At 33.0% G+C, this 26,313-nt stretch overlaps 1 protein-coding gene across 2 annotated transcripts in view; it reads right to left on the bottom strand.

The window, feature by feature from the left end:
- The window catches only part of LOC123685733, a 155,791-nt gene that overhangs the window by 47,563 nt on the left and 81,915 nt on the right, over positions 1-26,313 (bottom strand). Inside the window, exon 1 of one of the 2 annotated variants that reach the window (XM_045625573.1) lies at positions 25,372-25,637. The exons of the other annotated variant lie outside the window; for it this stretch is intronic. The gene's annotated coding sequence lies outside the window, so the exon portion shown is untranslated. Of the gene's footprint in view, positions 1-25,371; positions 25,638-26,313 lie in introns of those variants that run through there. 2 annotated transcript variants of the gene reach the window in all.

Below are 26,313 nucleotides of genomic sequence, written 5' to 3'. Positions count from 1 at the left end.
TTCAACAGCAATTTATATTCATCGATGAAGATGAATTGCTGTTGTAAAACAATATCGAGAATTCCAGTGATAAAGAATTTGATGTATAAAGATCTGGAATGGTAATTCTGAAATTCATCCTTTTTAAATAAAGATATTCAATGCCCAAATATATATCCTATGAAAATCGTAAATCACAATAAAATGAATGAGTATTAATGATGTTTTGAAGTATTTCTGCCGAAGAAATGAGAAATATCGAAGATATTCTGCTGAAATTTGAGACTTCTCAAACGATGAATATTATAATTTTCGTATTGATTCAACCTAGAAATGAGTAATTACGACTCCTTTCCTCTAATACCTTCGAGGAATTACTCATTATTAAAATGTGAGATAATTGAGCCGAAGTAAATTCTTTGTTTGTTTCAGTTTCCCCTATTTTCACCTTGAATAACGCTTGGAAAGTACGCCCTTGAAAAGAAGAGAACGTTCCATCCTCGTTCTTCCCCAAAAATTATCACAAATGTCTACTTGAACTATTAGCAATTCTCCCCCTTATTGTCTTCAGTCTGTCATTGTCTTAGATAATTTCCACTCAAGAATACGTCTAGAACGTTGGAGTCGTACACAAGGTCATATTAAGGTAGTAATTATTTCGAAACTCGGAAGAAAAGGAGAAATGCTTTCAATGAAACATAAATCTTGAGATTTTCGAAAGAACTTGGGAGTAAAGCTCTCCGGGATTAGAGAAAAAAGTTCAGTTAATGTTCTGAATTCCTGAATGAAATGAATTCGTTATGTATATCTCACGCTATTTTACATTGATCATTTTAAATTCGAAATTCAACCCATAAAGTCGGAAAATCAAAATTTTATACATTTCAATACATGTTCATTGTATTGAAAAATGTTTGAACGATATTCAGAGATAGTATTGAGACGTGAATAACTACAGCAGGCTTGTATATTATGGTTTTTTTCATATGACCTATGCTCCATGTATCGAATGAGAATACTTCCAGTAGTATGTAATTTATCGTAATCCTGGTGACCTAATAAATGTGAAAATTTGAGAAGGTGAGGCACATCAGAAAAAAAATCATTATTATTATTATTGTGATATACATATATTATTTAATTATTTGTTGAAGCTTATTATATTATTCGAGTTCACGGACAAAGTTCATCTAGTGGACTTTACTTCATAAGTTGCATAATAATCATCATCAAAATTTGTATTACTCATTAATGATAATACTAGTTGTGGAGAGCAATGGTTATAAAAGGAATATAGGTGAGATTATTTCCATCAGGAGAAACAACACCGTAAACTCTAGAGAAGATGTAAACAACCTCAGCTATTTTTATGATATCTTGTTGAACGTGACGTGATACAGAACAAAGGAATATACGTCGAATGTAACATGACAAAAAAAAAAGAAAGGGAAAGACCTATCTGTGAATCTAAGATGTGTCTGTGAATCAAGACTAGTTGTATTATACGAGTACAATAGATCGGGTTGTGGTTTCTATTCGTATGACCTTTTGAATGCAGTTTATCTTCAATTTCAATTTGGAATAATTACAACGTCATTGAACGCAAATTAGATTTTGGTTGACGAAAGTGTGGTTCCTTCAAACTTAGTAACTTTGAGAAGTCTGTTCTGGTTGCATCATTAACGTTCCTCCTAATCAGAAGATCAAATACTTGGATTCAAGTTTCGGACTGGCATGTACACAATGAGATATTTGAACTTCTACGAAAGGAAGTTATGAAGTTGCATTTCCGCTAACAGAAGTTTCTATACGCAAAACTTTCTATTGCCAAGATATCGCTATACTATGGTTGACTCTAGAAGTTCTCATGCAATAACTTTAGAAGCTTATCGTAATTATTATTCGATTCTGCAATTTAACTAACTTCATGCCATATAAATGAAGGTTGCTAGGATTTATATCTGTCAGAATTCGTGTAATAAAGTTTATTACGTATGAAGTGCAGTTTGATGTTCCACTTCGTGAGGCTTTTCAATTACACTGTAAAGTCTGATTAATTTTCGAAAGATAAATTGGATGTTATCTCCAATTTGGGTGATACCCTCAAAGTTATAAAATACATCAATCAGTTCGAGCAATATAAATTTACTCATCGGTACCTAATCTGTCTACATACCCAAAATGATCCCATGTTATTCTGAAATGAGGTTGAAATTGTATCGATGTTGATACTTTACTGTTTGTTTTAGCAGTTCAGAGTTCGTACGAGTTAGTTGAAACAGTTGATTTTCCTTTCGGTTTTATCAGGCAAAACACTTTTGATTTTTTTTCAACATGAACAGAAGCCTTGAACTGGTTATTACCATCCTATGCAACAATTAATTACACTTGAAAAACATAGTATACTATACTATGTTTTTCAATATAATAATAATATGTACAGGGTGTTTCACGTAAGCAGGTCAGAGGATTTTATGGTTTATCTTTCAAGCAAAATTGATAAGTGACCCATCAATATGATAGTATTTTTCACGGGCTATCCATATACATATATGTTATTGGAAAAACTATCGAACCAGGGTTTGGCAAGTTATTGAGGAAAAACCGTTTTTCCAGAAATTTTTTTTTGCAAATTTGCAAATTGAAAACTCCGCCTCGAATAAATAAGGATTTCTTGCCATCTCTAAATGTCTTATCTTTCAAATGTTCTTCATACTCTCGTGTAGTTTGAGCGTCATTTTGTTAGGTTCTATCCAGTTGTTTTGCGTTTTTACCTCGTGGTTTCAATGAAAAACTTCATGAAAAATAGTGAAACTTAAGTAGATATGGAGATTTATCATGATACAACTTTTGTCTTATTATATTTCAGGTGAATTAAACAATGATTTTTCATAATTTATAGGGAAATTCTGAATATTTCATAGAACACATCATATAATATCAAACTCATGTTATTAGGCTTGATATTCAGAACCTAACATAAGCGTACTTTGCGAAACATTAATTTAACTTTTTATGACACATTGGGCCAAGTGAGTCTCGAGTATTGAAATAACCACAAATTCATCCTATAAAGACCAACTCGAAGAAAAAGCAGCGAGAACCAAAGCATTCATAAGGACTTTGAGAATGCTGGACCAAGTTCTTTGAATAAAAAAGACTAAAAAAAGAATAAACTCTGAGGACAAAACAAGAATTAACCGGAAAACCACTAACAATATCAGATGAAGAAAAAAACACAATATAACAAAGCGAATTGAGACAATCCTCATGAAGAATGAATAATTTGTATAAATATAGAGCCTCGATGAACGAAGAGTAGAAGGACTCACTTGCCCCACGATATGGGGCAAGTGAGGTATTAGAAGTTTTTTTTCAGGTAAAAAATTCTCACCTAAGAATCATTATTTTGTTAATTTTGTGTGTTTTGTGTATTGAATAAGTATCTAAAGTTGTGTCTCAATCAAAAAACATTGTTTTATTCGCATTTTTGAGGAAGTTATACCTCGTTAAACCTTAAGGTGTCTCAGTTGTCCCCCTCCCCTATTATAATTATGTGTCTTCTTTGAAGAGTATAAAATAATAATAAATAAAAAATGTATACTTTGCGTTCCATTGACATTTTATCGGACCTTTTTTGGTGAAGTGGTACTTTTTTGTAAAATCGAAAACTCGATCTTGACTCAAAAACATGAGATGAGATGTTCGAAACGAAAAATGCAATTCCGCAAATGTTGGTGAGAACATTGCTAGATTGGCTATTCGATTTTACCTCGAGGTAATGGTGACCATCTCTCTCGAGAAGTTCTATTGGATGAGAACCAATATCAATTATATACGTTACTTTGAAGAGCTTCGAATCTGTCCCCAATCGAGCACGTGTGGGATTAGACTGATTAAAATCGGTTGAAAGCCAATCAATTAACCTCGAAATACTCTTGAACATTCCCAGCTATCGTTCAAAATAGGAATTGTCTCGACTATGTATAAGAATGCAGGTTAATAAAATGGTTTATTCGATGAAACATTGGATTGCTCTTTTTTATTGAACATTATAATTAAAAAAATCTTTTAATTGATGCTGTCAGCATTTGACGATTGTAAAAATTTAAATGAAGATACAGTCCTCAAAATTGTAGAGCATTCAAAAAGTTTTGTTCAAAATTCTCTTCAATTTTGAGGACTGTATCTTCATTTAAGTAGCGCCTATCAAGTTACAAAATAATTTTTGTAGCACTAAAAACGAGACTGATTATTTTTTGAGTCAAAATAATATTTATTGCGAAATTTTCAAATATTTTGACCTGTTGAAAAGGTTGAAAGGAGGTTTTCTCTTAACAACAGAACTAAAATTTCAATGCTTACTAGACAGCGCTGAAGAATCCCATATGGTACTATTTTCTACAAAAACTGAGGAGTATCATCGAATTAAATATTGACAAAAGACGTGGATTGCTATTAAATTATATATTATATTATACGCCACTTGCGAAATAAGCTACGGCAAAATCACCCAGCTCCGCTATGGAGATCGAAGGTATATATGCCATGCTGATGCAATCAGTTTTACAGGATAGAAGACGAAAATCCTCTGAGCAAGAAACTGGTCACCGGCCAAGAAGGTACCTATGTCTTCTAGAAATCATTGTCGTGTACAGTTTAAAAGATGTTATTTTAGACGTGAATTAAGTAAGTTGCTCTCTAGATGCTTAATATTATGGACCGTGGATTTAAGACATTTCGTGAATATGATAGTGAATAAATGAAACCTAAATGGTAACTTTATCATTGTACAATAAATGAAAAAATCTGCACAAGTATAATAATATGAATTTTTCGTATTCATTGAAACATGCTTCAGAACTCGAATCATTTATACTAAAAATCACATTATTCCAAAGCTATTATGTTCATATTCAAAACAGAATTCATGAGAATTGGGCAAATTTATGGAAAGTGCTTCGTATATATCCATTTTCCCCAAAACAAAATTCAATTTCAGTTAAACAGGATCAAACTTTATGGATTGTAGATTTCGTATAAGAGCCTGTCACTCAAGATTCTCCATTTAAATTATTCCTACCCTGAGACGCCCTTTTGAATTTAATACCGTATCTGAAATAATAAGGAACAAAATTCTGCGCCTTCTCCGTGGAATTAAGGATGACATTGGTTTATTTGTTGAACGGGTGGAACAAACGATGAAATAATGAGGGCCAAGTGATCCATATTTAAACATATTACAACACGTTTTAGAAGGGACCTAATTGACCTCATCAAGAAAAATAAATGTGTAATAGTGTGTAGCATTGTTGCGTTACACATAACCGTTCTCTGTACTCAACGAATACATCAAGAAAAATTTGAACTCATTGGTTGGAAATTTTCAACGAAAAGAAATTTTACAGTAATTTGAAATCTTTGTCAAAATATGGATTTAACTCGTGAAAATTTTCGAGCTATGAAAATTATGACTTTCGACTTGGTCTAACTTAAGAAAAATGCATCTATCAACTAAATTCAACTCTTGGCGATGAAGCACCATTTAAAGCCACTGCATATCGCTGGTACACTGAATTCAAACTTGGACGTAATTTGCTCACGGACAAAGTTAAAAAAAGGTCGTCCAAAATACCTCGTTGTGCCGGAAAATATTGATGCTGTGCGAAAACTAATTGGAGAAGATCGTCATGTGGCATATCAGGAAATTGAGAGATGTTCAAGCATTAGTATGACTAGCATATATAAGATTTTGCACGAACATTTATGTGTTCGTTAGTTTTTTGCAATTTGGATTCCACATTTGTTGAATGACGCTCAAAAAATTGCTCGTGTCGATTAGTGTTAAAATATTGCATCAAAATCGCTTGTTTGTTTTTTGTATTCTCAAAACATAAATAATAACCCACGTATACCAGCTACTGAATCGTCAAACAAATTATTCATTTTCTTCTCTGAAGGACCAATCCCTTCAAAATTGCTTCCGGAAGATAATGATAAAGGATATAAAACGTAATCTTCTAAGAATCCAACAAAGGGCCGTAGAAAAATTTTGTCCATGTCAATCGCTTAATATTTCAACCATGAAGCTTGGTGTCCGATTATCGATTTTTTCCTAATCTTTCAGAGCACGGATGGGTTCATAAAGAGATCCATCTCTTTCACATCTGTGGCCTCGAAATGAAAAACCTCCATTGAAATTGAACGGATGCATTTTGCCATTTTAGTGGTGAGATAAGATTTATGAATAATGTAGAAAGAGATGCATGGGGTAGAAGCAAAACTTCATTTCAAAGTACAGCTCATGACAATCATGCTTTGAATAAAACATTATTCATATGTCCCCATCCGATTTGTCTTTTAACAACTTACTGCATTTCCCCGAATTTTTTTTCTGCGTTTGACGCAATAGCAAAATTAAAAAAAAAATTAAAAGTACTCGTATTACATATAATTTACATAATTCTTTTATATATATCATTTATTTGGGAAAAGCAATTCACAGCGAGTCTCAGGAGTTGTAAGACAATAATCAAAATTGTACGCTTTTTGTGATTCCACTTCAGAAAACAGCTGACCCACCTAAGCAATTGGCACACCAATTTTATTGTGGTGTCATCTGCTCTCTGATTGGACCTGATTCCAACACACTTGCCAGAAAAGGAGCACAAACTCTTTTCATCGGCCCGGAACCTTTCTGTGGTATAGAAAGATGCACCTACAAGAAAGAGTTTCAGGAAAAGGAGGTAACCGAAAGAGAAAAACTCTGGCGGAATCTTACTGGTCTGGATCACTCCAAAAAGTTTCTTCGAAACTTTGACTCTACAAGATCCAAGAAGTATCTGGATCTTAGTAAGAATATGCTACACCTTCTCACTGGATTCCTCACAGGGCACTGCCGCCTTAGGAAACACCTCATGAGAATGGGTCTAACAAAAAATGACGAGAGCAGATTCTGTGGAAGGAGGAAGAAACTCCGGATCACCTGGTCACGGAATGTCTCGCTATCGCTAGCCAATGAAAACCCTGCCTTGGACACGAAACTTATAGAAGTGAGGAATTAGCCTCCTTGGAGCCATTCCATATTGGAGTTCTGCAGAACTCTGGTACTGGAAGGCGAGCTGTAGATCACCTTATGGAGAGAATAGCTCCGATGGGGGGCACAATAGACCATTAGGTCGCAGTGAAACGTAACCTCCTCAATTAAATCTAATCTAATCTAAATCATAATAGGGATTGTTTGGCAGGAATTCGGTGCCTTGAATTCTGCTGTCCGTTTGAGTATGTTGGAATAGATGGGGCACTTTCACTCTTTTTTCCTATATCCCCCTCTGCTTCCGTAGCTTGTAGTTCGAGAAGTTCTTCTGGCGTGTAGACTAGATCGTCTTATATCAGTTGTAACGTTCAAAATCTCGCGCTGATTTCGAATATTTGAACGTCAGAGTTCGAGCGCATTCAATATTGCGCCGTATGCGTTGAATTTTTTGTTGATTCTCCTTTTCGTACTTTCCTTAAACTGGAATCAATCTGGATTTGGTGACTGAGAGAAATAATTAAATTATTTGAATAGCGCCACGTTAAGGAAGAAAAGTTAAAAGAGACCATTGCCTGGCCGAGTTTCCAGAATTATCTCGCACAAAATCTTCTCAGTGAACACACCAGTATTTCAGACATCTGAGGGCCAATTGCACTATTCAAAAAATAAACACTGTTTATCAACTCCTATTGAATTATATATTCATTATTCAACTGCTTTTGAGGCATTAATGGAATCTATCAACAAACAGCGTGAGTTATAATAACTCACTATTATAACCGACTATAATCCATAGGAAAAGATGGATCAGTGCTTCTTTACATTCCATTATTATAGTTATTGAGGGGAGGAATGTCACTCAGATAATTTTGACGTTTATCAGTGACTCTTAGGATTTTTCAATAAAATTCTTTCGCTATTTTTGTATTTTAGTATTTATTGTTATAGTCGAAGATGAAGTATAGTATTGAACTTGCGGTAATGGTCATAACTCACTCGATGAATTAAAGCACTCGCCTGGGGCTCGTGCTGCAAACTTCATCTGCGTGAATTATGACTTACATACCGCTCGTTGAATAATATACTACTGAATTATTAATCAGTGTTTAGGCATGTTTCCTAGATATTTCGTATGAGGTGAAGTTGCATTAGTTGATCGAGATTATCAAATAATGGACATCGCGCTATTTCAAAAGTCGATTATTCGAAAATAATTCATGAAATGACGTCTAAAAAACTGAGATTGATGCAAAAGTTTAATCATAACTGGAAAATACATTTGGCAAATCCCGAAAAGCTTTTACCTACCAAACACTAATGGAATTGAGTATTCGGAGAAAATATTTATCCCAATGGCTGTTAAGAAAATTAGTTAACCTGAACAAAAATTCGTTTTGAACCATGAGTTTGTTCTTTTGTTGTCCGATGGTCAAAGTGAACATCCCAGTGTTAATAATGACAAGAGAGAATTGAATTATAATTGAAGATTTCCTAAGCTCTGAAAAAATTGTTAAATTAAACCACAGATAAAATTTTCTATGATCATACACACTTTATACAGATAAATGGCTTCAGCCACCTGGCAACACTATTCAGTCCTTTGTCGTCAATTATTAAATTCTCTATAGAAAAGTCTCTGTGATATTATAATCAAGGGATTAATGTAACGAACGAGTCATATGGTCCGATTATTGCAGCAATGGCATGACGTAAGCGACAAAAGAAAAATGTCATTTCCAATCCTTTCACTGCTTACATAACAAAATTTGATATACCATTCCGAATGTTGAATTGTAAACTGGAAGATAATTATGAATCCTTCAAATTCTTATAGAATCCATTAATTACATAATGAATTACAGGGTGTTTCTGAAAAATTACCGTTTTAGAGATTTTCAGAAGAAAGTTGGTGTTTCTTTAATATTTTTCAAGGCAGTTTTGCAGCCTCAGATTTGTCGAGAAGCATCTCGTAATTGGTTTTTCAAAAATGCCATCCGTTTCCATTACTTTTATTCATGATTTAATGAATTAAATGTGCGTATGAGTTCATTCAAATATGGTGAAAGATATTCTTCAAATTAATTTAAAAACCTGTGAAAACTTCAGGGTGATCGACATTTTTGCCCCCTATACCAAATCATAATTGTTTCAATAATAATTATAATTCGATATACCTATACTGAAATATAATTATGATTCAATATACTACCGAATCCATTTCAGTGAATTCGTTCATCTGAGTCGAGTATTAAAAAGAAATATCTTTCGATCCTCGCAAAAAAAATTTTATCATTGAAATTAATTCAGGACTGAAAATCCTGTGAACTGAAATTCTCCCCTCTTGTTGCAACTAAACGAATACTTTCCGACCGAGATTTTCCCGATACCGAGTAATGATCTAGTTAGCGGTTTCTCTCTCTGCCAATAGAAAAGTTAATTGAAAAGTAATTGAATCATCATATTACCCTTGAACTCGCCACCTCGACAAAAACGCCATATCGACTCTTCCGCATAATCCGAAAATAGAGCACGACAAAAATGCAAGCTGGAAAAGCCGTGCGAAATGTTTCGCTATGTGAAAAGCTTTTGAGAGCAATAGTTACCTTTCGAATTCACTTGGGATCCGATTTTCAACAATAACTCCCGTAATCGCATTGAAAACTTTGTGAATAATCTTTTAACTTTTGGAGTTGAATATGCTAGTTTTCCGATGTGGAAAAATTCCATTTCAGTGTCAAAATGCCTTCATGTGGAAATGGCGTGAAAATTGATTTCTCGTATTAAACATACGGTATAGCTCCTGAATGTGGACGTTTTCGATTTATGAACTTCGCTACAGGGTTGGTCAAATCAATGTCTCATGATGAGATACAACAGTTAGAGAAAAATTGATTTTCGAACTCTTTTTTTGAGAAGAGTAAACTGTAAATGCATATCCATATTTCCCTTCATTTTAGAAAGATGAATGTTACTTGAAATTTTCCATTTTTATGGAATTCAACATTCTTAGTGCTACTTCTATGGAACAGAATTTGTTATTTGAACAAAAATAATCTATATTGAATCTTCCGAAAATAGAGCACGACAAACATGCAAGCTCGAAAAGCCGTGTGAAATGTTTCGCTATGTGAAAGCTTTTGAGAGCAATAGTTACCTTTCGAATTCACTTGGGATGCGATTTTCAACAATAACTTCCGTAATCGCATTGAAAAGCTTTGTGAATAATCTCTCAACTTTTGGCGTTGAATGTGCTAGTTTTCCGATGTGAAAAAATTCCATTTCAGTGTCAAAATGCCTTCATGTGGAAATGGCGTGAAAATGAATTTCTCGTATTAAACATACGGTATAGCTCATGAATGTGGAGGTTTTCGATTTATGAACTTCTCTACAGGGTTGTTCGAATTCGATGTCTCATGATGAGATACAACAGTAAGAAAAAAATGGATTTTCGAACTCGATTTTTTGAAAAGGGTAAACTGTAAATGCATAACCATATTTCTCTTCATTTTGGAGATATGAACGTAACTTGGAATTTCCCATTTTCAGGGAATTCCACATTCTTAGTGCTATGGCTATGGAATAGAATTTGTCATTTGAACAAAAATAATCGGTCGAATGAATGAATAAAGATAAATCAAAAAGAGTTAAGGATTAAAAAAAAATATTTGTAGATTTATACTTTTTCCATACAGTTAAATGATAAATTGTTCCAAAAAGGAAAATTCTTCTATGCATTTCCTTCGAAGGTTTACACATGAATGAAAAAATTAATTTCAGAGTGAGCCTGAAGGCTATATTCATGAAGAACTGCACAAGGTCGAAATTAAATCGAATTGAATTAAATTCTGAAGAACTTTATCACTGAAAAACTATTGCGACGATTCTTTTAAGATATATAAACCCAAATAATAATTTCCTCATATTTTTGGAATAGTGGATTGATTAAAAATCACTTAAAATGGTATGACTTCCTCCTATGAGTTTGATAGGAAGTTATAGAATAAAGTATGTGGATATTTAAGGCAATTCAAACGAAAACTTGACAATATTGATAATTTCAAGTAGTAATCATTCCAGAGATATTGGCAGTTTGAAAACTTATAACGCAAAAAAATAAACCAACATCATTTCAATTAGAATTCCTGGACCAATTTTTTTTTCCATGGAATTCCAAATAACCAAATACTACAGATCGTGGAGAGCAATTGTTGCAATTGGAGTGAGTATAAACATACGAGCTACATTGACAGACGAAGAATTCTTATTATTCTAGTTGGAATTCTGCATCGTCTTATGTCGCGCTAGATACGCATTCCAACCGTTCTCAACAAATCCAATTATTGAGCGGGAAATTAGTCTACATCCAAGGCATGTGCGTGCACCATTTTGTAACCAAATGTTCAAATCTCTATTTTTAATTTTTCATATTTCCATAGTATATTCATTTTAGCAATGGCATGACGTCGTAGATTCGTGGTAATAAGTTTTGAATTATTTGAGTTTCATGATATCATATCTATTATATTGTTTAAATGTTTCGTCAATGATTTAATTATTCCAATTTACTGATGAACATGGTGAAGTTTGTCCAGCCGGATGGTTCCCAGGAAAAAAAAAAAACATTAAACCTGATGTCAAGGAATCCAAAAACTACTTCGCCAACAGTTGAATTAGAAGTCTGATATTCAATCTTTACATTATTTATATTATGAGGATGTTAATAAATAGAACAGTATTCCGTATAAGAGGAATCCGCATTAACATGAAAAGTCAAGATATGTGATGGAAACACACTCAAGTATTCACCAACATTCATGATTCGAAAGAAATGGTCCGGAAGTGGGAAAGACCACATGTGACAAGTGAACAACACAAACGATAGGCTAACTGAAATCATTTCTGGAGATAGGGCTGAAAAACTAAGAGAGATTAACGTATCAGTCCAACGTTGGATATATGTTTTTTGTACGTGCTGTAATCCGATAGAATAACCGACTGCTTAGGGTTGTAGCGAAGATAAAAGAGGGAGAGAAAAATTCCTTTTTGTGTCATCAATTTGTCCGAAACAATCCGAAACAGGGATATTTGTGGATAACATCTCTTTTTCTGATGATTCTACCGAACGGCTCAACTATTTTCAGACGGCAATTCAAGCGAGAACTAATAGAATTTGAGATGTTAATTTCCACTCAGTGTGGTCGTTCACTGAGTGATACCAACAAAACAGTGACAAAAAAATCTTGAATACGATCCTTCGGAATATTCAGGTTCAACGACAAATTTGAATTGCAAATCCTCGTTAAATCACCATCGCTATACTGTAGTCGTTCCGAAACAATCAATTTGCAATCTATTGAAGTTATTCCAATAGGGTTAGCAACTAATGACCTAAACTTCAGTGAGCATGTCAGTGGTAATGCCAGAGAAAGCTTGGTTAGAACAATATGCAAATATAGATTCATTACGCATCGATAGTTGAATAAATTTTCACTTTGATTCAATTTTTTTCATTCTGGACGTCCAAAATAGCATAAGTATTCAAATAAAAAATTAATGAAATCATTTCTCTACCTCATAACAAATTATTCCAAATGCTTAATTCGCCATTTTTTAATTGTACATATCCATTTGCAGATGCAATTAAAGTGTTAAAAAACATACGAGCTACGTTGACAGGTAACCTCGAGTTCTGATTATTCCAGTTGAATCTCTGCATCGTCTTATATCGTACTCTAAACGCATTTCAAGTTTTAATGAATCCAATTATTGAGCGGAAAATAAGCCTACCTCGAGGACTGGCTCATGCACCATTTTGTAACCAACTGGAGAAAGAACAGAAGGAAGAAAAGAAGGTTGCCACTCAATTAACCTCTGATGCACTTCCTAGTCGTCAAGCTTCCATCAAGTGGAAGGCTAAGGTGCCAACGGAAAAACTTCAATCTATACAACACTATCAGGAAAACGCGTGCTGACGCTAGATTGATAGGAATAGAAAGCAAAGGATGCTGCCTGTGATGAAGATGTAACTAAGGCTTCAAATGAGCAGAAACAGAACAAACGAATTTTTCTAGAAATATAAGTATTCAAAATATAACTGTTCTATGTGCAATTTCAATAAGTGCATATTTCCATGTTATCTTTATTTTAACGTAGCAGATGATGTAGCGAAGATGTCAATTGCACCAACTCAGAAAATTTCTAGAGTTCAAATCGTCAACCTTTTGCCGATGAACCCATTTATTCTGTGAATAAATGTATGAATAAACTTTAATATATCATTAATCTGAATATTAATATGAATAAACTTTATGCCGACTTTTGCTTATACGCGTAGGAAAAAATTCCTCATCCACGTAGGTTTTCTCACTTCCCGCTAAGAGGAACATTCACTCAATCCCAGATATTTGAAATATCAGAAGGGTCGTGTCCGGTCCTTGAGAATTAGTTCAAGTTTGGTTGTGAATTCTTGGTGTTATATTATTATTATAGGACATATCTACCGAAACTGTCTTGAAAGTACTGAAACCTATTACTTATGTTATAAGTCTGGTCATCTTGAGAGAGAACGATTGCAGAAATTAGTAATTGTACTATAACTTTATTTGTTGAATTTTATTTTAATTATTATATATTATTTTTTATTATAATTAGTTCTTATTTCTCTCCAATTCTCGTTGTAATATTAATAATAATATTACACCAAGAATTGGCAAGAAATAAGAACTTTCTGGACAGAAACTGTCCAGAAAGAACGAAAACCTGTTACGTATATCACAAGCCTGATCATATTGAGAGATACTGTGAAGAAAACGATTACAGAAATTAGTAATTGTACCATTTCTTCAATTGTTAAATTTCATTTTAATTATTAATTTTCATTATAATTAGTTCTTATTTGGTTGCCAATTCTCTTCTAATTATTATATAAGACATATCTCCGGAAACAGTCCAGAAAGAACTAAAACCTGTCACTTATGTCACAAACCTGGTCATGTTGAGAGAGACAACTCTTTCCGTCCATCGGGTTGTGAACAATATAACTTGAACTTTCTATTCTCGAATAAAAAAATTATTAATCCGAAAGAAATATTGTAGATATATAAAAAACAACAATTCCAAGAATATCGGATAAGTATTAGAAAATATTTTCGTGAGCATAGTTGATGTTCAGTTTGTCTATGAAAAAAAAACTCTACAGTTTATGTCAAATTATCGATTATGTCGAATTATATATATTTTATATGTTGAATTATTCGATTAAAAATTAATTAATAAAATTATTGAATTAAAATGGATTGAAATTGAATAATCGAATATCTTCCAATATTTCAAGAATAATAAAGAACATTTTATGTTATTAAATTTTCAGATTAATCAGAAAAAGATCTTCAACTGTCAGAAAAGTGGAAAATACGTAATTTTAATTCCGGTTTGCATGGTGAGATGAACAAAATCTGATTAAATCTAACTTTTCCAGTTCAACGATTTGATTGAACGGATTTAATTAAGAATTATTAGCTTATTTATTTCTAGAAGGCAAAAGGATCTGGGCTGATTGGAATTCAACCCACAATAGGCTTTTATCTGCGTCAGCCAATTATTCCCACAAAACCGGCCATCTGATCTAGAGATTTTCCTTTGAACTAACGTCATACTGAATATAACTGCTCTGACCGTCATTGGAAATCTCACTTGGAAGGTATTTTTATTTAACTCAGTTTGATACTTGCTGTATAAATGCACACTTGATAAGATGACATTGCATTATGCATATGATCACACACAAAGTGAATGTGAATACGGATGCACTTATTTTCAAAAAGGAAATGGAAAATAACCAAGATAAATCTCTAACAGATGATTTAACTTTGTATGTGAAAGTTTTTTCAGAGCAACCGTATATATTTCTAATTCTAAGAAAACTGTGGTTCCAACAAGACGGCGTAACATGTTAAGCAGCTCTTGCCACAATCGATTTATTGAAAGACACGTTTGGTGACCGCCTACTTTCACGTTTTTGACTTGTGAATTGGCCTCCAAGATCTTGTGATTTAACACCGCTAGACTACTTTCTGTGGGGCTATATAAAGTCATTGGTCTTTGCGGATAAGCCACAAACCCTTGACCATTAGGAAGACAACATTCGCCGTGTTATTGCCGATATACGGCAACAAATGTTGGAAAAAGTCATCGAAAATTGGACGTCCAGATTGGACTACATCCGAGCCAGCCGTGGCGGTTATATGCCAGAAATGATATTCAAAATGTAATGCCACAAGATTATCTTGCGGATAAATAAAATTCATGTCAATCGAATAATCCATCGTTGTTATTGCAATTTAAAGTTCTATAGCTCTAAAAAAAATTCCTTTATTTAAAAACCCTTATGGATTTACTCTTTTATCTCGATGACTTTCCACACGTTCTTTAACGATACAATTTTCTAGGAAAAATACAATTTTTTTATTCCTTCTATCGTCATTGCGAATAAAATCGGAGAACTCTTCAATTCAGAATGTCACCTTGAATTCTTCTGGAATAGGTGCAGTCGACTGTTGGTAATCCCTTCATTTCCATGCTTGTCTATTAATCACCACATGGCCCGTTTAGCACTCGATCATCTCGAGATCTTTTCAAACCAACTCAATGCACCATTGTGTCGCCAGTTTCATTCATCTTCGCCGCAGCTGAAGTATTTCCTGGAAGAATCCCGAAACGTGAAAGATGTTCCACGGTTTTGAACGATCTATCGGGCTCTGTTTGATGTTCTACTACCGTCAAATCTTATATTAAGAAAGTTTTCATATCAGCGAAAGGAATTTATTGGGAAACCAGAACCAAGTCTGGGAACAAGTGCCCCCTAAATCAACAGGAATATTACTCATGTCATAATTTATGTGGAAGGCTTTAGTATCGAACAAGTTCGGGAACAAAGCGGCTGAACTAAGAAATATATGAGCTACACTGCCAGACAGCCCGAATTCTAATTATTTAAGTTCAAATTCTACATCGTCCCACTGTCAAACTCGAATAGAACTCCCAGTTGCTGTCGAATAATTGGCGAGTATGATTGGACTGGCCCCTTCGCCATTCTGCAACAAGTTTCCCTATGGCTCGTATTGACTCTGAAGATATCGACATTCTGACGAAAATATAGAAAAGATTGAATAGATTATGAGGAAAAGATAATTTCTTTTCATTATAAGCATTGAAAAACTCTAATTCTATGGATTGTTAGGTGCGACTTTGACGTACCGATACAAGTAATCCTAGAGAAAAATGAAGAGTTGAAGGAGGGGAAATGAAAATTATCGAATAAAACAAGCAATTATAGTTTGGCGGAATCGAAAATCGAATCAAAGAGAAATATTTCAAAAGGTGTCTTTACAATTCACCAAGCATTTATTATTCTGTTAAGTTCAAACAACTAGAATTTGAACTTCATTGTGAGACTTGTATTTGTGAGAAATAATTCATGAAACATTATTATTATTCTGTTGTCCTAACCCAGCTTTCAAGTCCATACTATAAAATGGTTGAATTTTCAAAAATTCAAACGTAACCGTTCAATTTCATCATTTCAATTTACATCAATTCGAAAATCCACCAATCGTGCAAAGCAATTATGAATATTTGATTGGGTTAATTCTACCAATTAATGTATCGGGGATCATAGTTTCATGCTTGATTTATCGGATGTATTTTGTATCAATATCGGCAGTTGAAGGATGCAGGCCAGTATTTGCGCTTCTTCAATTGCGAAAAATTTTTTTCGAATTCCTCTCAGTTTACTGTGAGGAATGCTAAGAATTTTATGATTGAATTAAACAGCGGAAAATTGTACTCAAGAGTTGAGAATTCCGTGATTTTTTCGCAGAATCTGTTAATAGCTATTATACCGGTTTTTAATTTCACGGATTCCATAGAGGAAAATCAATATTGTATAGTAATCAATTCTTGTACGTTTACAGGAAATACTCATATTACTTTACTTAGAATTTTTATATATAGAATAGAGGAGCTCTTCGTTCTTCGTTTATACGGAAAGTAAGTTTTTGAAATTCCTAAGGAAATAAATTATATCATTGAAACATTCTGGACTACATTGGGTGTAGATTTCATGGTTGAAACATTTTGTGGTAAGACGAATACAAATAGTTATTGATTGTTCTAATTTGTCATTTGAAGTTATGTTAAAATCGACTTAGATTTAATCAATTAATTAATTAATTCATAAATTAATATTAACATTAATGTGTTTTACCGCGATTTAACTGAATATACAGCTGGAAACCCCTTTTGTTAATGTTATCAATGCATTCTTCATATAATTGGTAGAAACGTAAGCATTTTTTTTTTATTGGAGTAATGATGAGAAAGAAAATACTTTCTACGTCGGATACAATTATTATATTAAAATGGCTACATATGTTTCAATATTTCAATAGGTCATCCTCGGACCCTACTTATTCTAGAAGAAAACAATCAGAGCAGTCACTATTTGTGAGATAAACTAAAATATAGGCTTGATTTTTCGATTACTCTGGGTATGATTCGATAACCTGGCCAATTTTCTTCTTCTGATTGACTTAAATATTTTTTTAATTATATACACGTCTATTTTCAAAATCTAACAATATTACAGTTTACAGTATTGATAAGATATTCAAGTCTTAATTACTGAATTTCGTCTTCACTCGTTGAATGTTAATTGAACAAAACCTCTAACGAATACAACGTCTTTAGAATAGCTTCGTCTGCGTCTCACTTTCGATAAGTCATCTCGTCTTTAACGCTTTTTATTCTAGAAAAATGGTGGCATCACGTTGTGGAAAAAAGCAGAACAATTCTGCAGGGAAAAATTCCAGCTATACGCGGCCAAGGCCGAAGGAGAATTTCATGGCTGAAAAACCAAAGGACCCGGATAGTTACTGGAAGAAGAAGTACGATAAGAGTATCTTAAATGATTTCCAAAATCAGCATTCAATTCGAATAGGAGCAAGGATTCGTCCCCAAGGTTTTTCAATAGACTGGGCAGGTCAAAGGCCTAATATACTTAAATTTTAATCAATATACCCACTGGAGAGCAGTCGGCACCAGCTTGAATCAAAGCAGCTGGAAATCCATTTCACGATTACGGGAACAAGATGATAAGCTATGTCGAAGTGTTTGATGTAATCCCCTATTTCATTCACCTCAGCTCTCTTGTTTAATTCGGATGGAAAATATGCTTTTCCTACCCATCAGGGACGAAAACGAACAACTTTTGAGTTATAGGTCGTTCTGTAGTCGAGGAAAGACATAATTCCAGGCTTGTGTTTCTATTAAAGTTTTTGCTTGATGGGTTTCATTAGGAAAGTGTTTCAGCTCAACGAAAGGATTATCCGGTGGAGTATTTTTCATTTATATCCTCAGATATCAGGTGAAATAGATACCGAAGTTTAAATTAATTAGCGTTCAAGTTCGAGAAAAGTAAGTGAGTTCGGCCTTCACAGGAAATTTGATTATTTTCTCTTTCCTATAAAATGTCTCGACTCTGAAATTAGACGGATTAACTTCAGTGAGAAATATCTGTAACAAATTTCATGCGGACACCTTGTATTCTACGATGAAGTAAAAAATCTATTAATGATTTTTTGAATTAGGGAAATTAATTTAACTGAGTTCAACATCATTCATTCCTATTGACCATTTCATAGAAATCAGGCTTGAACTACATTCCTTTGAAGCATTTTTCGATACTCTAGGATCAAAGTATAATAAACCTTCGGAGGTTCCTAACAATAATAATTTTCAACCAAACGTAAATTGTACTTGTACTTTTATTCTAAGATATAGTGAAAAATCTATTATAGATTTTCTGAGAATTTCTGAGAGTTATGAAGAAGACCAGTTTGTATTGGAATTTTTGATGTTTTCATTTATGTTATTTCTTTGAGTGTAAAACAACTGTTGATGATCTACTTCATAACTTGAGTGTAATACAGTACTCAATTTTTAGGTGTATATTGTTTTAAATTATAATGATAATGATGTAATTCACTGAAAATGTGTCGTAGTTTATATTTGAGTTTTTGATAGCAAATATACTTTACATTGCTCTCATTAAAATATATTTTTTGTACTATATAAACAGATTAAACTACAATTCTGTATTATACTAGTTATAAATTCATTACAATAGAAACAACCTCTCACTATTTTTTAACTGAAACATAATGAATCTGAATAGAAACTCTTTTCATAACGGTTAATTTTTTCATCTAACTCTCACAAAAATTTTATTCCAATGCGAAATCTGATAAGAGCATACCTTGAAGGTGCTCCAAAGTTATTTTACCGAAACACGTTTCTCATAAAAAATTTAAGGAAACTGAACCACCAAGAAACAAATTGACTCTTTGAGACACATCAGTTTATTTTTTCGGAAGGAACCTACTTCCATGGCAAATATATATTTATTCGTTCATAAATTTGAAATATAATTCATAAACTGTGAAACCGTTGAAAAAACTGAGTGTACCATTTTGTTTCTTCAATTCCCTGAGTTTGGTTGTAGTTTTCGAGAAATGATTTTAATACTTTATATTCATCCCCTTGAAATAATCGATGGAAGTATTGAAGCAGTATAATAACCGATTTTTGTACCAAATTTCATGTATATAGCTATTCTAGTTTCGAACAAATTGTAAGTAGGTCAAAAGTTCAGATATTCAGTCGAACAATTCCTAATGCCCATTATCATCGGAAATAATAACGAAAATTGACGTAAAGTGAACTCCTACATTACGGACGGAAGCCGATTACGTGAATAGTATGTTCAAAACCAAGCCGAGAAACAAAATAATGAATCAATTATCTGGCCAGTAAACAACGTCTTCAATTGAATTCATCGATAAAGTGAAGGATAACTCGATTGAAAGTCTTTGTTCAAGTCTTAGAGAGAGTGCTATTTGAATTTCACCCTCTCACGAATGCTTTCATGTTAAACTATTGTTTAGTCATGAAAGCGTTGCTGAGAATTCATAAAATACATTTCAACTAGTGGTGAGACATATGCCATCTTGGAAACCACTCGACGAACTTCATAATGACAACATCAAAACGATTTGAAACCGAAAAAATCATCGATTTTCCAATAATAGTATTGTTGTGCATTTAGAATTGGAATTTAAAAATATTAGCTGAGTTTTATGGTACCTTCGTAAAATCCATATTAAACGATATCTGGCCGAAAATTTAAAAAAATTTGTTTGCTCAATTATTATAGAAAATAATGGTAATATGTAAACCAGCACCTTCACCATTTTGTAACGAAATTTTTCCCATGCATCATTTGGGACTCGAAATTAACAATATCAACTCAAAATGATAAACTGTCTACCTTAAAGATTCCATAGAGTACAGCTTAATGAGTTATTCATGGAACCATGTCATAATATAAAAATTGTTTGAGAAAATCATTACCTGCCACTCAAGAACCGATATTAGCAGGTACAATGAATGAAAAGATAGTAAAATTCACTTTTTCAATATATATTCTCAAAATCTCTCATGGAATATTGAAAGAGCTATTGAAATGTAATTTGGTACAAATCCGGTAAGATTATTTCGATATCTCAATAATTTTTCAGTTCGTGAATAGAATACACGACCTTTGAAAAGTGAAAACAAGCCATCAAATCGAAGAGAAATAATTTTTCGAAAATTTTTCTATATTATCATCTGTTTCTTTATAACCTGTGAATAACAAAACTGTGAAAATTGTTGAAAGATGATAAGCTATCAATTCCAAAACAATTACGTTTCTGATTAAAGATATTTTTATAAGATAGATCTTACTTCCATTATAAACAACTGTTTATATTGTGTGAAATAAAACCCAAAAATATCATGAACTACGAATACGAAGTCGTAATAAAGCAACGTTCAAACGATATACAACAGAGGAATTCGTATTGTTATGTCTTCATTCCAATCTCTCCTATAATATCCGTGTGAGCATGTAATAACAATCTATTATGGTTTCATGAACAAATATTTCAGTGAAGACAACATACCTATTATATTGCGATCTGTCGCTGAAACCCACAAGATATCTTGATAATTCCCCTGTATTATTCAGACCATAAGAGGAAGTTGCTATTTCAGTTCCCTTCACTCCGTTAGTAGCGAAATTTGCCTAGCTTATACACATTCAGATCAGTCAATATGATTATTGATCTTTCTATCGAAAAATTTGTTTAGAAGAGTAAATTCAAGAATTTCTCCAGCTCTCAACTACTAAATTTAGGTTATGGATGACGAACTGCCACGTGGATCTTTTGAACGGTGTGACATCACCAAAGACCAATGGGTTGGCCTAAAAGGGAATTTGATTTTCTTTTTCTCTTCTAATGTGATTTCTAAAAACTGAAGTTTTAAAATTCACCAATTGAAAATTCTTTCATGCAAAAACGTAACCAGAAATGAAGCCGCGACTAGACGTTCAAGGCCTACTTTTATGACAATAATTCCTGAATTGAATATTTGAATATTTTTGATAAGCTCATCAAGAACTACAAAAATGCAGCCGAATTCGCAGAAAGCCATTTTCCTAACTAAATGTGCTTGGTCCATAGGAATTAATTTTGGACTCACCAAATATGACATTCGTACTGCCATCCTCCCTTATTTTCCTAGTGAAACTCTCAACATTTAGAATCGACCAACCAATTAGGACACACTATATTTTTCATTCAGGACATGACGCTGACAGGACATGACAACTCGCAATAAAAATGTTTCATCTCGAGAAGACATATCCTCTGAATGAAACATGAACATATCAAATGGATCTGTAGCCATTTCATGCGAATTATTTTGTTATCTTGAAAAAACCAACACTTTCAAATTTCATAACTTTAGTTCTATACGAAGTAGATTCCTATGAATTAACTGATAGATAAGAGATTCACATTTCGATGTAGCTCACAGATCTATGACAATTTCAGCAATATGCCATAACTTACGTGACAACTCAACGGTTCATGAGTTGATGAGATTATTAAGAAAAAAATGGTCAAGACAAAGACTCGAATTTTTTCAGAAAAAAAGCTTTTAAATTTTCGATTTGGCCAATACGTAGTGATTTCATACTGTTTTAAGAATATCTCGAACTTGGACAACTCAAATTGATCAAACCTCAACATTCTCAAATTACAACCTATATCTTTTATTCTTTTAGGCAATTCAACGTATAAAAATTGGGGGAGTCACTTAAAATGAAAACTTCAAGAGTTATCGAGAACGAATTTGAAATGGGAGATAGTTTTAGATATAGAATCAGTGGCAATTTCTTCCAAGAATTTTTCATCTGAATTGTTCACAAAACTTGTTCGTCAAGTAGTAAATAAGTTTCTAATTTTTTTGTAGGTATCGACCTCTAATTTATCTCCATGATCCTTTTCATCTCTCAAGTGGGATTAAATCCCGATTGCGGATGTTGCCGTTTATATTCGTGTTAAGTCAATTATTTGAGGAGCTAATATTATTCCCTTTTCAATCGGAAGCCTGGTACACAAACCGCTGAAACCATTGAGTAAATTGATGGAATATTGATAAAGCTTACCCGATATAGAGATATCGAACACATCGGTATTAATTTACTATATTGAAGCTTGAATAATGGGCAGACTTAATTCAGCGATTAAATGAATTGATTTTGCGATGAAAACAAGATCAAAGTCAATTAGCAATACTTATGTAACATAATACTATTAATGATTTACTTGAATCTAAGGAATTAATTCTTGAAGAAGTTACGATCTATCAATGTCAGGATTATCTTAAATGGAATCCGATTTAATTCGTTCATCTTATGGTTATCATTGAATTGTTTGTAATAACATCGTGATATCTATTTTCACAAAAACGAAATGTTTGGTATTAAGTCATTTTTGGGATGATGTACCCAATGAAAATGAATCAACCCGTACATTTTTCGATATTTGTTGAGAACAACGAAGATGGTTTTATTAATTTTTTTTTTTTCACAACCGGTCCTAAATAACTACTTTTCCGCATTATTGATTTTTTTTTTCGAATATTATTTACAGGAACAAGATTCAAAATCAATTGATTTAATGAGGAGCTACCAGAAGGTATTTTGGAAGCACCTGATAAAACAATTATGGATATATCGTCTGAAAAATAACTACCGAAATTGCTTACCCTTATTATCAACAGTTATTATCATCGACAATGAATATCCAAAATGCAATGAATTGCAACAATTGCGACTCCAATATTGATATTACCAACAATTATAGGAAATAAATGTTTAAATAACTTACCCGGATCCTTCACCATTTTTTAGCAATAAATGAACTACACTATTCAGTTTTCCATTCGTAATTCAATAATGATAAAATTCTCATTTGAGAAAACATCTATTACAAACTATTCTAAAAAACACAAATTTTGTGGGAACAATTGTTACACAAGGCTGAAATATGATATAAACTAGATTCCAAATGCCCCATTAGAATTCTCTTAGAGTAAAATTGAAAAATAATGAAAACAATCCAACAATTCGAAACGACATCATAGATAACGACTACTTAACTCAATCCTCACAAATGCGAGAAAATAAGACTGTGGAAAAGATGAAATATAGATCGATAAACATAAATACGCTGAATTAATTAGACAATTTCATAGCCTGTTATTTTTCCATAAAAGTCGAAGAACTGCGAACAGCATAGCCTTCATTTCGAATTCTGAACCAATGAACTGATATTTTAAAAGGCACTCTGAAGTTTCAAGCCACTTTGGAAATCTTTCGAAAGTTTAACACTCAGATTCAATCTGAAGGGGTGACTTAGAAAAGCGAATTTCCATCTTTTTCGGACTTTTCAAAAAGCAGAACGTCTGAGTTTTATCAATCGAATAAATACAATTACGTTGAATGGGAGTTCTTAGGAAAACGCATTTACGCAAAATTTACACAAGAATTTTTCATTTTCCTCTTACCTCGAAATATGAAGGAATATATTCTATTACATGAGTTTTTTCATATTTTTAATTTGGAAATACATATTTGTCTTTTAGTTTCCATTGGTTAGATCGATACTACGGCGTAAGAAAAAATGGATTGAAATTGATGTCCCTATTGTTGGAATTTTAAATTCAAAAATCATATTTTAAGGCAGATAAATTTCGTAGAAAAATTCTTGCCACTCACTCGAATATTATTTCGAAAATATGAGAATAATTTATTCGCTTCAAATGTTCGTTAGAAAAAAAACTATGTTTTAACGCATTAATCATTCTAGCTTGAGAATCTGATTGATAAGGGCTGAAAATGACGAAATCATTTTTGAAAATCCATTCTCGAGAAATAATCTACATTATTATGTCAAAATCAAAAGTTAATTGCTCAAATTCAAAAGATCAATTTGTTGAAGACGACCGTAGGATATGCAAAAACCTAGAGGAGGCCTACGTCCAGCATTGGACAACAGTGGCTACATGATGATGATGATCAAAATATGTAAAGATGCTATATCATCAAAATATCAATATTAAAAAAATATCAATTATGATACGAATATGTATTGCATTGAATTTAGAATATAATTCGGATATTCTTTAGTGTTTCCACTAGAAGTAGTTGAATATAATTTGATTGAAATATTGGCAATTCAAAAATTAATTATGATTAATACACAGGAGAGTTGAGATGTAAATATTCAAACTCACATAAAAACAATATTGATATATAAAGAAATTTTCATAAAATTCTTACCTTCCTGAAAATTATAATGGAGAAACTTTAAATATTGAAAATAACTTTAGTAAATTCAATTAAATTCAGAACAAAATTTTTTCAACCTGAAATTTTTTACCAATTTCATTTTTCGTAAATTTCAATTGGAAAAAACGTATATTTTCTGTTGAAAACGATCCATGTAGTATCAAAAATTTTGTAAGACATCTAACTCAAAAAATTAATTCAGTTCCAATTAAAATGTTAATACTGATTTTAATGATACTTGATCAATTTCAAAGAATGATGTCAAAATAAAAAAACCGTATAAATGTGAAAAATCGGAGGAAAGTGTAGCACGAAGAGTTCAAAAGACGAATAATCCGCATAGTTCGGAGAGATTGCGAAAGATAGAATCATCCCGAACTCGAAAAATCCGTTCAGAACGAACGTAAAAGTTGAATGAAAAGTTGGCAGAATAAATCCGTTCAACTAGTCAGAGTGCAGAGGAGATCAAAGGAAACCGTATAGTAGTTACCGAGTATAGCAACACGTTGTGCATGCCGCCAAGAGCGAAAAGCGTGCCAAAATATAAATATGCAATTACCTTATTATTTTAAATGGTGCAGGTTTTCTTCAGCAAAATGCGGTGCAATGTGCTCTGTTTTAAATGGGTGCAGTGAAAATGAGACTATTTTCGAAAAATGTGAATCAGATTGAAAAAAACATGATGTTAACTCGTGAATTGGAATCGAAGTGAAGTGCACTAGCTTTCTTTGCGAAGTGAATATCAGGTGCGCTCTGTCATTATATCATGCGTTTACGTACTCGACTTAGTGGTTTTTTAGTTATAAGTGCATGCCTAAAATGCTGGCGCAAGACTAAACTCCAGAACGAGGTTGCGCTGGCCCAGGCCAAATACCTCCGATGTTCTCGCTCCTTGTTCTTTCTCTCTCAGTTACCGCCCCCAAGTTTGCGCGCCCCCAGCTATTGCCTCCTATTCTCTACTAGATCCCCCATAAGGGTGCCCACACAAACCACATCAACGAAACGCGGATCTAACCGAAAATTCTACCAACTTTCCGCGTCCCACTATCTGATCTACTCGAAATTCCACATATTTGTGTATTTTTGAGCCCATTTCCTCACATTGTCTGTAATTTTCGATATCTGAGCCAAAATTAGGTATTCACGGCTTGGCTTGATTTTAATATTAATAATAATAATAAATAATTTATTCCCAGTAAAGTAACAACAAATCAAAAGTAATTCAGTTTTCTCTCATGTAATAGGGAATAAACCGATTATACCCATGAAGTACAACTTGTTATGGGAGTATCCATCGATTCCATCAATCATTCCAGAAAAGAAAGATCGCAAACTTTAAAAAAAAAGGTTCTTTATATTGGGAAACATCTAGGCTTTGTTTGATTCCATAATTTTCCATCCAGGGTCTAAGACACATGAGGCATCTTATAGATTTGTCGCCTAACCTTTTGCGCCTTTTTTAACTGTAAGAGCAGCTCTGTCTTTCAACAGAAGCTGAAGA

This window comes from Harmonia axyridis, chromosome X, assembly GCF_914767665.1.
Source record: "Harmonia axyridis chromosome X, icHarAxyr1.1, whole genome shotgun sequence".
NCBI lineage: Eukaryota > Metazoa > Arthropoda > Insecta > Coleoptera > Coccinellidae > Harmonia > Harmonia axyridis.
This window is presented reverse-complemented; position numbering and strand designations above follow the sequence as displayed.